At 37.4% G+C, this 14,277-nt stretch overlaps 1 protein-coding gene across 1 annotated transcript in view; it reads right to left on the bottom strand.

Annotated features, from left to right (window-relative positions):
• The window catches only part of CUL2 (cullin 2), a 284,056-nt gene extending 270,480 nt beyond the window's left edge, over nt 1-13,576 (bottom strand). The window contains exon 1 of the mRNA XM_053713847.1: nt 13,314-13,576. The gene's annotated coding sequence lies outside the window, so the exon portion shown is untranslated. The remainder of the gene's footprint in view (nt 1-13,313) is intronic.
• Nucleotides 13,577-14,277: the final 701 nt, after the last annotated feature.

Here is a 14,277-nt window from a genome sequence, read left to right as displayed (position 1 = left end):
TACCGTTTAAAAAAAATAAATAGATAATCCCTTTATTACTCATTTTCCCCAGTTTTGTATAATCAATGCTGTTATATTAATACACGTTTTACCTCTGTTATTACCTTGTATCTAAGCTTCTGCAGACTGCCCCCTTACCTCAAGTCTTGACAGACTTGCATTTCATCCAATTAGTGTTGACTCATGAATAACTCCACGGGAGTGAGCACAATGTTATCTATGACACACATGAACTAGTACTGACTAACCGTGAAAAACTATCAAAATGCACTGAGATAAGAGGCAGCCTTCAATGGCTTAGAAATCAGTTTGAGCCTACCTAGGTTTAGCTTTAAAGTGAAGGTCAATTTGGATGAATTAGTGCCCGATTTTTAATAAACCTATTAAAAACAAGGGAACTTTAATTCATCAAAATTGACATTTCACTCCTTTTCTTCAAACACTTACCTTTTAATCCTGTCAGCCGCTGGAGCGCTTCCTCCGCCTGTCGCAAGCCCTCTTCCCGGGTCCAAAATGACTAATCCGGCTTCCTCCTATCACGGCGTTGCATCAGGCCATGATCCCCTCTGGGGAAATGCCGTGATTGGAGGAATCCGGTTTCGTAATTTCTGACGTAAGAAGAGGCTTCTGACGACCGGGGGAAATCACTGGAGTGGCTGACAGGATTAAAAGGTAAGTTTTTGAAGAAAAGGAATGAAATGTCAATTTTGATGAATTAAAGTGCCCTCGTTTTTAATAGGTTTATTAATAAACCGGGCACTAATTCATCCAAATTGACCTTCACTTTAAACAAATGATACCAACAGAACAAAGTAAATTTGATTATAAAAGTAAATTGGAAAGTTATTTAAAATTGCATGCCCTGTCTGAATAATGAAAGTTTAAATTTTGACTAGACTGTCCTTTTAATAATCAAAGGATACAGAGCTAATTCAGCATTCAAACCATTGGGTTCCAAAGTATTAAAGTTGTAAATTAAAGGGACATAAAAACCCCAACATTTCTTTCATGATTCACATAGAATATAACATTTTATTAAAAAAAGTTCCAATTAATTACTATTTATTTTGTTACCCTTTTTGTTTACTTTGTTGAAAATCAGGTAGGAAGGTGTAAGAGCATGCACGTGACTGGACTGGAGCAATGTGCGACTTTAGCTTTGTAACTATTTTATGCATTTGCAAGAACAGAAGGTGGCAGCAGTACTTGTTGTCATTTAAAGTGAAGGTAAACTTTAATGAATGAAAGCCCGTTTTTTTAAAATACTATTAAAAACAGGGGCACTTTTATTCAACAAAGTTTAGAAAGCAGCCGTTTTGATTAAAAACTTGCCTTTATTTTTTTCACAGCCAGAGCAGCTTCCCCCACCTGGAGATCCTCTCTTCACATGTCATCAATGATTAATCCAGCTTCCTCCAATCACGGCATGACCTCAGACAATGACTCCCCTAGGGGGAAATCCGTGATTGGAGGAAGCCGGATTAGTCATTGCCGACGTGTGAAGAGAGGATCTCCGGGTGAGGGAAGCTGCTCTGGCTGTGCAAAGAAGAGAGGTATGTTTTTAATCAAAATGGCTCCTTTGTAAACTTTGATGAATGAAAGTGCCCCTGTTTTTAATAGTATTTTTTAAAAAATGGGCTTTCATTCATCAAAGTTTACCTTCAATTTAATTTTCCAGAAATGTGCATGCTACCTATCTAGATATCTATTCAACAAAGAACACCATGGGGACAAAGGAAATCTGATAATAGAAGCAAATTGAAAATGGTATGCTCTGTCTGAATCACAAAAAAAAAAAAAAAATTGTGGGGTTTCATATCCCTTTAATTCAGAATATAGTAATTTCTTTTCATACTACCCTCTTGTCTAATCCTTCTGAACGTTCTTTATCCCCCAGTATAAGAGTCCGGTGGGATTTGTGTTATTTAAGTCTTGGCTCTCCACTCGATATTAACAAATGTCCTCTAATTTTATATCTGAGTGACCTATATATTATATTACTTTTTGCATGGACATTAGGGATGTACATTTGGATCCTTTGTGAGGATCCAAAAGCGGAGGTAAGCAGCGGCTCGTGTCCTTTGGATATTTTCGTAGCTGGATTGATTCTTGTAAAAGATCCCCACTCTAAAGATCTGGATTTGCACAGATCTTAGTGTGGGGATCTTTTACATGAATCAATCTAGCTACAAAAATATCCAAAGGACACGAGCCGCTGCTTATTTCCGCTTTTGGATCCTCACAAAGGATCCAAATGTACATCCCTAATGGACAATGGATTAGATGGACTCACGGTGGATAAAAAAATATTTTTTTATTTAAATCATATTTATTTTTAACAATGTTGTTGAGGAGGTGGGGAATCAAACTAAAGATAGTTTTCTATTTAAGACACATTATAGTTAGGGTTGCCACGTTTCCAGATTTTAACCCGACAGACCAGTAAAATCTTCACAAAAACTAAATGTAAAGGGATTCCTATGACTCCCCACAGTACACATATGGAGCAGAAAAAGTGGGGGCAGGCAAGGGGGTAAAATCCCCTCCGTTTCCATGTATTACTGGCAGTTAAAGAGGTAAAATTGATTTGTATGTTGCTGGCAGCCAAGGGGTAAAATTACTGCCCATTTGTGAGACCCCTACCTACCATCGTGCCCAGTCACCGCCACGTTCAGTATTTTTGTGGACATCAGCTGAAAACCCTAATTATAGTATATAGGTTATCCAGCATGAGGCTGTATGTTCATGGCTGCAACGTTTACATTTTTGGTAAGTGAACTCCATTAATCCATCCACAATGTCATGCTCTCTCAGAGGTTTCTGTAAGATTAATTTGGGCATTTTTTTCTATCTTGGAAGATATTATCACAGATGCTTGGTTTTGCAGTTCTCAAAACTGTACATTTGTTTCTGCAGAGACAATATATCTTTCTTACAGCAAAAATAAAAAATATAAAATATACAGACTTGAAAATAAACAAAAAATGATTCCATTATTCCTCTGCAAACAACTTCCAATTTATTTTGATTATCAAATGTGCACAATCTTTTTGTATGCATATGTTAAAGGAACACTGAACCCAATTTTTTTCTTTTGTGATTCAGATAGAGCATGCAATTTTAAGTAGCTTTCTAATTTACTCCTATTATCAATTTTTCTTTGTTCTCTTGCTATCTTTATTTGAAAAAGGCATCTAAGCTAAGGAGCCAGACCATTTTTGGTTAGCACCCTGGACAGCACTTGTTTATTGGTGGGTGAATTTATTCACCAATCAGCAAGAACAACCCAGGTTGTTCACCAAAAATGGGCCGGCATCTAACCATTATTGCTTTCAAATAAAGAAACCAAGAGAATGACGAAAATTTGATAATAGGAGTAAATTAGAAAGTTGCTTAAAATTGCATGATCTATCTGAATCAAAATAAAAAAAATTGGGTTCAGTGTCCCTTTAACCCCTTAATGACCACAGCACTTTTCCATTTTCTGTCCGTTTGGGACCAAGGCTATTTTTACATTTTTGCGGTGTTTGTGTTTAGCTGTAATTTTCCTCTTACTCATTTACTGTACCCACACATATTATATACCGTTTTTCTCGCCACTAAATGGACTTTCTAAAGATACCATTATTTTCATCATATCTTATAATTTACTATAAAAAAATTTATAAAATATGAGGAAAAATTTAAAAAAAAACACACTTTTTCTAACTTTGACCCCCAAAATCTGTTACATATCTACAACCACCAAAAAACACCCATGCTAAATAGTTTCTAAATTTTGTCCTGAGTTTAGAAATACCCAATGTTTACATGTTCTTTGCTTTTTTTGCAAGTTATAGGGCAATAAATACAAGTAGCACTTTGCTATTTCCAAACCACTTTTTTCCAAAATTAGCGCTAGTTACATTAGAACACTAATATCTTTCAGGAAACCCTGAATATCCCTTGACATGTATATATTTTTTTTTAGTAGACATCCCAAAGTATTGATCTAGGCCAATTTTGGTATATTTCATGCCACCATTTCACCGCCAAATGCGATCAAATACAAAAAATCGTTCACTTTTTCACAAATTTTTTCACAAACTTTCGGTTTCTCACTGAAATTATTTACAAACAACTTGTGCAATTATGGCATAAATGGTTGTAAATTCTTCTCTGGGATCCCCTTTGTTCAGAAATAGCAGACATATATGGCTTTGGCGTTGCTTTTTGGTAATTAGAAGGTCGCTAAATGCCACTGCGCACCACAAGTGTATTATGCCCAGCAGTTAAGGGGTTAATTAGGGAGCTTTTAGGGAGCTTGTAGGGTTAATTTTAGCTTTAGTGTAGTGTAGTAGACAACCCCAAGTATTGATCTAGGCACATTTTGGTATATTTCATGCCACCATTTCACCGCCAAATGCGATCAAATTGAAAAAAAAAGTTAAATTTTTAAAATTTTTCGATTTCTCACTGAAATAATTTACAAACAGCTTGTGCAATTATGGCACAAATGGTTGTAAATGCTTGTCTGGGATCCCCTTTGTTCAGAAATAGCAGACATATATGACTTTGGCGTTTCTTTCTGGTAATTAGAAGGCCGCTAAATCCTGCTGCGCCTCACACGTGTATTATGGCTAGCAGTGAAGGGGTTAATTAGGGAGTTTGTAGGTAGCTTGCAGGGTTAATTTTAGCTTTAGTGTAGAGATCAGCCTCCCACCTGACATATCCCACCCCCTGATCCCTCCCAAACAGCTCCCTTCCCTCCCCCACCCCACAATTGTACATATGCTACTGTGTAGGATCCCCCCTTAGCCCCCAACCTCCCTGATCCCCCCCAAAACCGCTCTCTAACCCTCCCCTCTGCCTCATTGGGGGCCATCTTGGGTACTGGCAGCTGTCTGCCAGTACCCAGTTTGCAAAAAAAAAGTGCTTTATTTTTGTTTGTTTGGTTTTTTTCTGTAGTGTAGCTTCCCCCACACACAGACAAACCCCCACCACCTTGCTGATCGTTTTTTTTTTTAAACTTTTTAGCCATTTTTGAACTTTTGATTAACATTTTTTATTAATGCCTTTTCTGTAGCGTAGCGGTTCCCACCCGCTCCCTCCCCGTGCACGCGCCCGCCCCCGCCCTCCCGTGCACGTCCGTGCGCGCCCCCGGCCATCCCCGCCCACGATCCCGCCCCCCCCTGCACATCACCAAGGCCATCGATGGCCGCCACCCGCCTCCTGGTCCGGCTCCCACCCACCAACGCATTGAGCCACCGATCTCCGGTGCAGAGAGGGCCACAGAGTGGCTCTCTCTGCACCGGATGGCTTAAAAAGGTTATTGCAGGATGCCTCCATATCGAGGCATCACTGCAATAACCGGAAAGCAGCTGGAAGCAAGCGGGATCGCTTCCAGCTGCTTTCCACACCGAGGACGTGCAGGGTACGTTCTCAGGCGTTATTAACTGCCTTTTTTTTTTGAGGACGTACCCTGCACGTCCTTGGTCGTTAAGGGGTTAAAGGGATACTAACCCCACATTTTTTCTTTCATGATTCAGATAGAGCATGCAATTTTAAGCAACTTTCTAATTTACTCCTATTATCAATTTTTCTTTGTTCTCATGTTATCTTGATTTGAAAAAGCAGTAATTAAAGGTTAGGAACCGGCCCATTTTTAGTTCAGCACCTTGGTAGAGCTTGCTGATTGGTTTGTTAGATTTAGCCACATATCAGCAAGTGCTACCCAGTTTCTGAACAAAAAATGGTCCTATTAAGCATGTGCAAGAGTGCACAGCACATACATATATTTATTTTATGAGTAGCTGTCACATGATAAAAGGAAAGAAAGGGAAAATGGAATTAAATTTGGATTTACCAGAAAAAAAAATCTATTTATTTGAAATTCAAATAAAAAAAAAATGCAATAGCCTAAATTAAGTATTTTTTCAATTATGCAATTCTCCTATATTTAAAGGGAAATGAAATCCATTTTTTCTTTCATGACTCAGACAGAAAATCTAATTTTAAACAGCTTTGCAAATTTCCTTCTTTTATCAATGTTGCTTCATTCTCATGGTCTCCTTTACTAAAGGAGCACCAATGCACTACTTGGAGCTACCTGAACACATCTGTAAACCAATGGTAAGAAACATATGTGCAGCCACCAATCAGCAGCTAACTCCCAGCATTTGATCCTACCCAAGTATGTTTTTCAACAAATTATACCAAGAGAATGAAGCAAATTAAATAAAATACAGTGAGTAAATTGGAAAGTTGCTGAAATTATATGGTCTATCTGAATCATGAAAATATTTTTGGGTTTCATGTCCCTTTAATGGTCCTTAAGTGCTAAGTTTAAAGAAGCGTGATGTGTAGAAGATTGGTTGGAGTTGAATAGACCTGCACAAGGAGCCAAGTTTGAGGAGGGAGGGGAAAGCAGTAAAAATGAAAGTGAAACATATAATGTTATTGTTTTAGACAACGAAAACTATTTACATCATCATCATCAAAGAACCATTAAATACAGTAGACATTCACATGCATAATAAAAAGACAATGCTAGAGCACAATTTGTATTTCTAATGAGTAGCAGATATTTTTGACAAATTTCAGTTCTTTCAATTTTCCTTTCCTCTGCATCATGTGACAGCCATCAGCCAATCACAACATGCATATATTCTGTGAATTCTTGCACATGATCAGTAAGAGTTGGTGCCTCAAAAAGTTTGCATATAAAAAGATTTGGCACATTCAGATAATGGAAGTGAAATGGAAAGTAGTTTAAAATGTTGTGCTCTATGGGGGAGGACTGTTGGGCGGCGGCCATGTAAGTCGTTATACCGGGAGTTGGAGAACTGCTGAAGTTATCTTATTGAATATCTTTGGCTATATATACGCCATTCCATCTTTTTTAAAGGTACTTCTTGTTCATTATACTAAAGTGTTCCAGAGCTTTACTGAGGCCTCAGAGTGGTGTCCCTCAGGGCTCTGTTGCCAGCAGTGCTCTCGTTTGTCACTGCATTTGTACAAGAATCTGCTAACAGAAATATGACAGAGACTTATATTTTCTTGCTGACCTGGCTAACCTGTTGGATGCATACAGAGAAAGATTCCTGGAGGAAATTAAGTATACATTTTGCTTGATTTCTACTGACTCTGTGAGATGGTCTCGCTCCCCGAGTCCTTCCCTGTAAACCCCACCAGACCACAGGATGCAGAGTTTGGGGCATTCAAAGAGGAGTTTCCAGCTAAGAAAGAAAGAGTTCCAGACGTGCTACAAACTAACTTACTTAAAAGAGAACTACTAGTCACGAGAAGGAACTGCCGGTGAGCCAATCACTAATGTTAGTCAAAGAACCTGGGTGTGGAACTACCGCTGCTTATTGGTTTACCGTCTATTTCCTCTCAAGGTCAACAGTTCCTTGTGGCTCCCAAGTTGTACTTTAACAATGATTTTAACCCATAGACTTTTTAGGGTTGCTAGTGTTTTTCCATTTTAATGGCCCTTTCTTAAAACAGGTAGGAAAGTCCAAATTAAACTTGCAAGAATCAGATAGAGCATGTCATTTTAATACACTTTTAAAATCACTTCTATTTTCAAATGTGCTTCGTTCTCTTGGTATCCATTGTTGACTATGCACATATCCTACAGTGGGAGCTAGCTGGTGATTGGTCCCTGTACACATTTGTCTCTTGTGATTGGCCAACTACATGTGTTCAGCTAGCTGCCAGTAGTGCAACGATGTTCCTTTAGAAAAGGATAAAAAAAGAAAAAAACTAATTTGATAATAGAAGTAAATTTAAAAGTTGTTAAAAATTGTATGTTCTATACGCATTAGGTAACATAAAATGTGGGGTTTCCTGTCCCTTTAATGCAAAATAGTTTTATCCCTAAAATGATTTTTTCTAAAGCCAAACCTTAGAACAAACACCATTTGATGAATTAGTTGAAACTGTTTACATTCAAACATAGGCACACTAAAGAGAAATCACTGAATATCAGATAACAAAAAACCCAAACTCAAGACTAGAGTTGTGGATTTGCCACTTTTTGGCATAATGTGACTTTATCTGTGAAACAGGACAAAAATGCATCTGGCATGACGAAAAAATAAAATTAAAGCAGCCTTAGAATCCATTAAGACATTTAAGAGGAAGCAAAACAACAAAGATACAGATAAATTATTGATCCAGAAAGCATTTTACTGTCATTAAATAGAAGTCGGGAAGATGTTTTATTTTTTTTCTTTGTGACACATACTTTGTTAGTATGCAAAAGAAAAATAACATATGAACTAAAGAGAATATTTAGTAAATATTTAATTGTGTTCCTTTTAACTAAAGATTTAAAACTGAGACGTGAATTACCATCAACTATACGTTGCCCTGTTCACAAACAGCAGAATGCAATATAGTACTTTGCTATGGAGTTAGTTTATTAGGTAAAATAGCTTAATTTTGTCAAATGCCTTAGTATTCCAAATTGTATTCAGTGACCTTTGCATAAAATCTGAAAAAAAAAATCAAAGAACAGGTCAGTGCATAACATTTGAAATGATGTATTATATACACTATTATATATATATTTAGGTCTTGACAAACCCAGGTGCCAGAGAGTCACAGGTACCTATAAAATGAGGTACTGGTGCCCTGGATTAGAGTCTCATGACACCATGAGTGTCTTCCCCACTTCCCTTAGAACTAACCACACTGGATCTTTTCTAAGCCTCAAAGCTGTGAAATATAAATCCAACTTTTATTGTGTTATTATAGGATGTGTGTGCGTAAGATATATAGATATATATATATATATATATATACATACACATACATACACACATATATACACACACACACACAAATACACATATATTACAGCTACCTCCACAATTCCAGCTTCCATCCTAAGCACACAAAACAAGGTGTCATCTACAGTCAGGCTATCAGATACCATCGGATTTGCTCTGGCACCGAGGACTGAGAAAAACACTTGAGAGCAAACTGACATAGTGAGAAACAAAAGGGCTACAAGGACAATATCTTTAAAAAACTATTCTGTCCTAAAAGCACAGCAGGATAGGCTTCTTCAGTACAAAGAAAATAACACAAGGATCCCTCTGGTAGTTACCTATAACCCAACTCTAAAGGAAATAGGTAAAATGATTAAAGACCTACAACCAGTGCATTTAGAGGACCCCATAAATAAAGAAATCATTTGCTCATCCCCTGATACTAGCATTTAAACAACCACCGAACAAGAGACAAAGATTGGTCCGCAGCAAACTAACCCCAGAACAAGAGCTTGCACAGAATGGCACCATACAGTGCAACAAATCCTGCAGCAAACTGTGCCAACATATATGTGAAAATATCAGCCAGACAAGAACAAAACATGCAGCATTAAAGGGACATTAAACTGCTGACTACAACTACAGTAACATGGTTACTACTCACCATGCTAATGTTTTTCCTCCTGTACCTGCAGCTGTCTTCAAAATGTTTCACTTATGTTAACCACTTACAATTATCAGCAGCATCACACTGGGCCCCGCCATCTGCAAAAATCTAACACTACTGTCTCAATTGTATGCACTAAACTCAAGTGCAAGGTACAGCTGACAAAAAGCCAGATCTGTGAAAGTGCACTTCTTCTATCACGGGATGCAACAACATGTGTGCGGCACCCAGTATAACATGAAGAGGTTTAGCAGCTGGATTCTGCAATGAGTTAAAAGAAGAACGGCTTTAAAAAAAGTGTAGGTACATGAAGAAAAGCAGTAGTATGGTGAGTAGTAACCCTGCTAATGTAGTTGTACATAGCAGATTTATGTCCTAAGCGATAATATTCATGCACATCTGCAAAAGTGTTGTACATGATACAGTGTACAGCATGTGACCAAGGTTGCTATACTGGAGAAACTGGCCTTAAAGTCATGGTAAATCCTAGCGTTTGTGAAATTGCTATGGCAGCCCACGGCAGAACGCTATTTGGCTATTGGCTAAGAGGTGGAAACGTCACCTCTCAGCCAAATAGCGTTCTGCAGTGGAAGGTGAACACTGCAAACAAATAAAGGAGCTTTAAGCATGAAGTATTTTATACTTCATGAATGAAAGTCCCCTTTATTTGTCCCAATGGTAAATCCAAGCGTTTCACAAACACTAGGATTTACCATCACTTTAAGCTGCATCTCAGCAGGAACCAACAAAGACACTCCATCAAAAACCATGAGAAAGACAAATACTGTACCCCAGACTGATCACTCCATCCAAAACCTCAACATGAAAGTACTTACAAGGAATTTTAAAGACTCACAAACGGAAAACATTTGAGATTAAAATGATAACACATTTCAACACCATAAAGGAGGCACTTAACGTAGACTCTAGGGGTGCGCATCTTCACTGGTCTGGCGATTCGATTACGATTATCATGTCAACGATTCGATTCTACGATGCATCACGATTAGTTCCCTATTTATGCCCATGATTTAAATTTTTCAGCAAAAAAAATCAAGCAGTCAAAAGAACTCTTTATTTTATTAGCTCAAAAAAAGACCACTTCCTCATGTGGCAAAGTCTGAACACAGCAGACAACTACAGTATTTATTAAGAACAGTAAATACTAAATGGCAATTGTATTGGCAATATGGCATCAAACTGTAGTAGTGTAAAAAGTGCAGTGCACGCAGTGTACTTCTTCAATAAAGTAAAATATTTAAATGTATTTAGTATACACTAGTAAACAAACATGAACATAAATAAATGTCTAACCTATCTATGTTGGTTTTAATTTAATTTCTATTTACTTAGTAAATACTAAAAGACATTAAATTAAAACCAAAATAGATAGGTCAAGCTTAAGTTACCACCATTACCATTATTATTTGTGTGAAAATGGTCATCCTCAGAAAACAAAACATAAATCCCTTATATGCGGTACAATAAATTACAGGTGTGCCTTCATGACTGGCAAACATCACAGTGAATCTGGAACACACACAGTTACAGTAGTAGTACTAGAGACAATTAAAACAAGTAGCATTGAACTTAACTATAACTACTAGTTTCTTGATTATCTTTATGGGATCACAAATATATAGTTACTTAGTGTTAAAGCAGTACACACACACACACACAACAAACAATACAAAAAAACCCCAGAGACATCAAGGAGTAAATCATGGTGAAGGAAGGGTGGCACGCACATGAGGTGTGTGTGCTGCTGTGTACTGTTACAGTATATTTGTGATCCAATAAAGATTTACTCAAGGTTTTAAGCTTCAATTTACGATTTATTCTGTCAAGGCTTTTCCTTCCCCTAATAGTGGTTTGGCTTCAGTGGTCTGGAGTACACGTTTAGGATTTATTAGTAGAGGCTCTCTATACTTGTCCTGGAGGCGGGGTCACGTGATGATACATGAATCGATTTGCGCCTTTCACTGCATCGATGCAGACTCGTTTCATGCCGTATCGCCCATACGATTATTTTCACCACCCCTAGTAGACTCTGGTTTTCTGACACACTACCAAAACTTTATATGAACATACCCAAAATCTAATGTATGTCTATTTTTTATTTATTTTTTTGTCACTACTACTATACTTATATTTGAGCTCATTTATACATACACATATTATGCAGCTGTATATGATGTTATACTTATCTCTGCTGTTTAATGTGTTTACTGTTTTTCTGGCTGCTCAAACACTTTGCACCTTTCACTCTCAGGCCGATTCTGCTATTTATGACACCCCACTCCCTTCACCCTTCTCTAACTACTGTCATATTGATCAGTATTGCTTTACACCTGATAAAGAGAGGACAGCTCTCAAAGGCTTGCATTTTAAATATCATGTTGGTCCAATACAAAAAAGGTATCATTGCATCTTGTCTACTGGACTGAGCAAACATTTCTGGCTCCTAGTTTATGGGCTGCCATATCAAGTATAAATGAAGGTCTCATAGCAAAATTCAGATGACGGAACAAAATGTGAAAGAGTTTGGATTACGAAGAGTTAGAATGTTTCATTTAAAGAGACATAATAATGAAACAAAAACCATTAGAGTATGTAATTTTAACACTAGTGATAGTCCAACTCTGTGTGTTTAACCCCCAGCTGGTCAATGCAGCTCCCAGGTGGTGCTTTAACTATGTATTTAACCTATTTGCAGGGTTTACTATTGCTAAAATGACATGCTCTAACAAATTAGAACATGTACTTTTTAAAAAATTATTATCACCCTTTAAATGTTTAGTGTGTTGTAAAAAAACTGACTAGTGGGACTATAGTGAAGGTATGTGAATAAGAAAATGAGAAATAGGTAAAACTGGAAAAAAAAACAACTTAGGTACCACAAATCTTCTCAATGAAGTGGGTTGGGTTATTGAAAATATTGAAAAAGTTCTGCATCTTTCCCACAAGAAAATTTAGATTTTGAATGGGTAAACTCAGCTTCAGTTCTGACAGCTGTCATTACAACCCCAGCTAATCAACAGTACTTACCAATTAATTGGGGCAACAACAAATACTTAAAAAAAGTTTAAAAGCTCTAGAAAAAAAGAAATTCTAAATACTTCTCAGAATAAAACTATGCTGCAGAAGTGGGCAGCAGCACCTAAGCCTCCAGCACTTCTGCAAGTGTTTTTACTATAAACATATTGATTGTGACAAAAAGGATTTGCTGTAGTGAATGAAAGAGAATATTAGTACTATGCATCTGTACTAAAAGGAAATTCTAACACAAAAACAACATACTATCTGCATTTGTGCCATGTAAGGAGATAATACACTGCTTTTACAGTTGGGGGGGGGGGATATAGCTGTCCTGAATGTTGTTTCCTGTACTGCTGCACCATCAACCCTTTTGAAGACCAACAATTAGTTTAAAAACACTTAGCTAAAATTACTATACTAACAAGTATATTTATTGAATAACAACATACAATCATTGGATGTGGATTCTCAACAACAAGACTAACCCAGGACTGCAGGAGAGGGAGAAAGAAGTGACAAGCAACCACTGTATCTAACCTCCTGGGATACACATCGTGACCTGCACTAGATAATGGTGACCACTGCATTATAAGTGACGTGAGGGGATCTCTGGCCACTGGGCGTGTAGGGACAGATATCCTGGCATGCGATACTGTCCCACTTACATAGATCTAATGCTTATAGTGTAGTTCAGCCGGCGGCCTACACGTGTCAGGGACAGAGGTGCAGAGCTCAGGGAGGTGAGAAGGTACTAGGTCCCTGGCCTGGGTGCAAGAAAAGCAGAAGCTGGGAGAAGTTGCCCCCAGAGCAGGGATTGGGTTGGGTGGGCAGAGAGCACCTGCTGGTACCTGTCACACGCGTCACTGGGGATCCCTCTGGGGGAAATCATCAGCTGTCACCGCCGCCGCTCACTCAGCTTCCATTACCTCTGAAGCGGGATTTACCAATCTCTTCTGTCCGGGAAGGGGTGGGGAAGGGCTTCCTATGTCGTAGCTACGGAAGAGTCTCCGTCATATCACTGCGCAGCAACGAAGCCTTTGACTAACTCACGTATCCAGCTACTCGCGGGTAAAGAGATACCCCAGGAAAGGGAAAAGTGAAACTCAACTGTCAATGTGGCCTCCCCTCCCCCTGTCTGTCACATGGACTGCTCCGTGTACGGGAGCCCTAGAGGGTCATTTAACTTACAAAGCTATGCGACTTCATATGAAGGGAAAAGAAGGAAATATGGAGATTTAAAAGTATGCTATGCCCAAATTTAATCAAAATACAACAGGTTTTTTATTGTATAAAATAGAGTTTAATTAAATTATTGCATTAACTAATTTTATTAGCAGGTTATATTATATGGGTAATTTTATTCCTGTTTTTATTAGTTTGGTTTTATTTGTATACATACTGCTTTATTGTGGTAACATTGTAACTATACATACATCGGTATTACATTTTACAATAAACCAACACTGTTCATGGTTTTAAACATAGTTTATACAATATAATATACATAGAAAAGGATTAAACATACTTTTTACAGGAAAAAATATCAATTAGATATTAGAACGAACATGGAATGGATTTTTTGTTTACAAGTAGTATTAAAAAAAATAGTTGTTAACTGGATCCCAATAACAACTTTGTTTTGTATGCACAGATAAAAGATTTGAATATCATATATATATATATATATATATATATATATATATATATATATATATATATATATATATATATATATATATATATATATATATAATCTTCAGTGCTTCCTTATATAAGCTAATACACATATTTACAACTAGCTCTTAATTGATC

Source organism: Bombina bombina, chromosome 5 (assembly GCF_027579735.1).
Source record: "Bombina bombina isolate aBomBom1 chromosome 5, aBomBom1.pri, whole genome shotgun sequence".
Taxonomy (NCBI): Eukaryota; Metazoa; Chordata; class Amphibia; order Anura; family Bombinatoridae; genus Bombina; species Bombina bombina.
The sequence above is the reverse complement of the archived record's forward strand: the minus strand, read 5'-3'. Positions and strand labels throughout refer to the sequence as shown.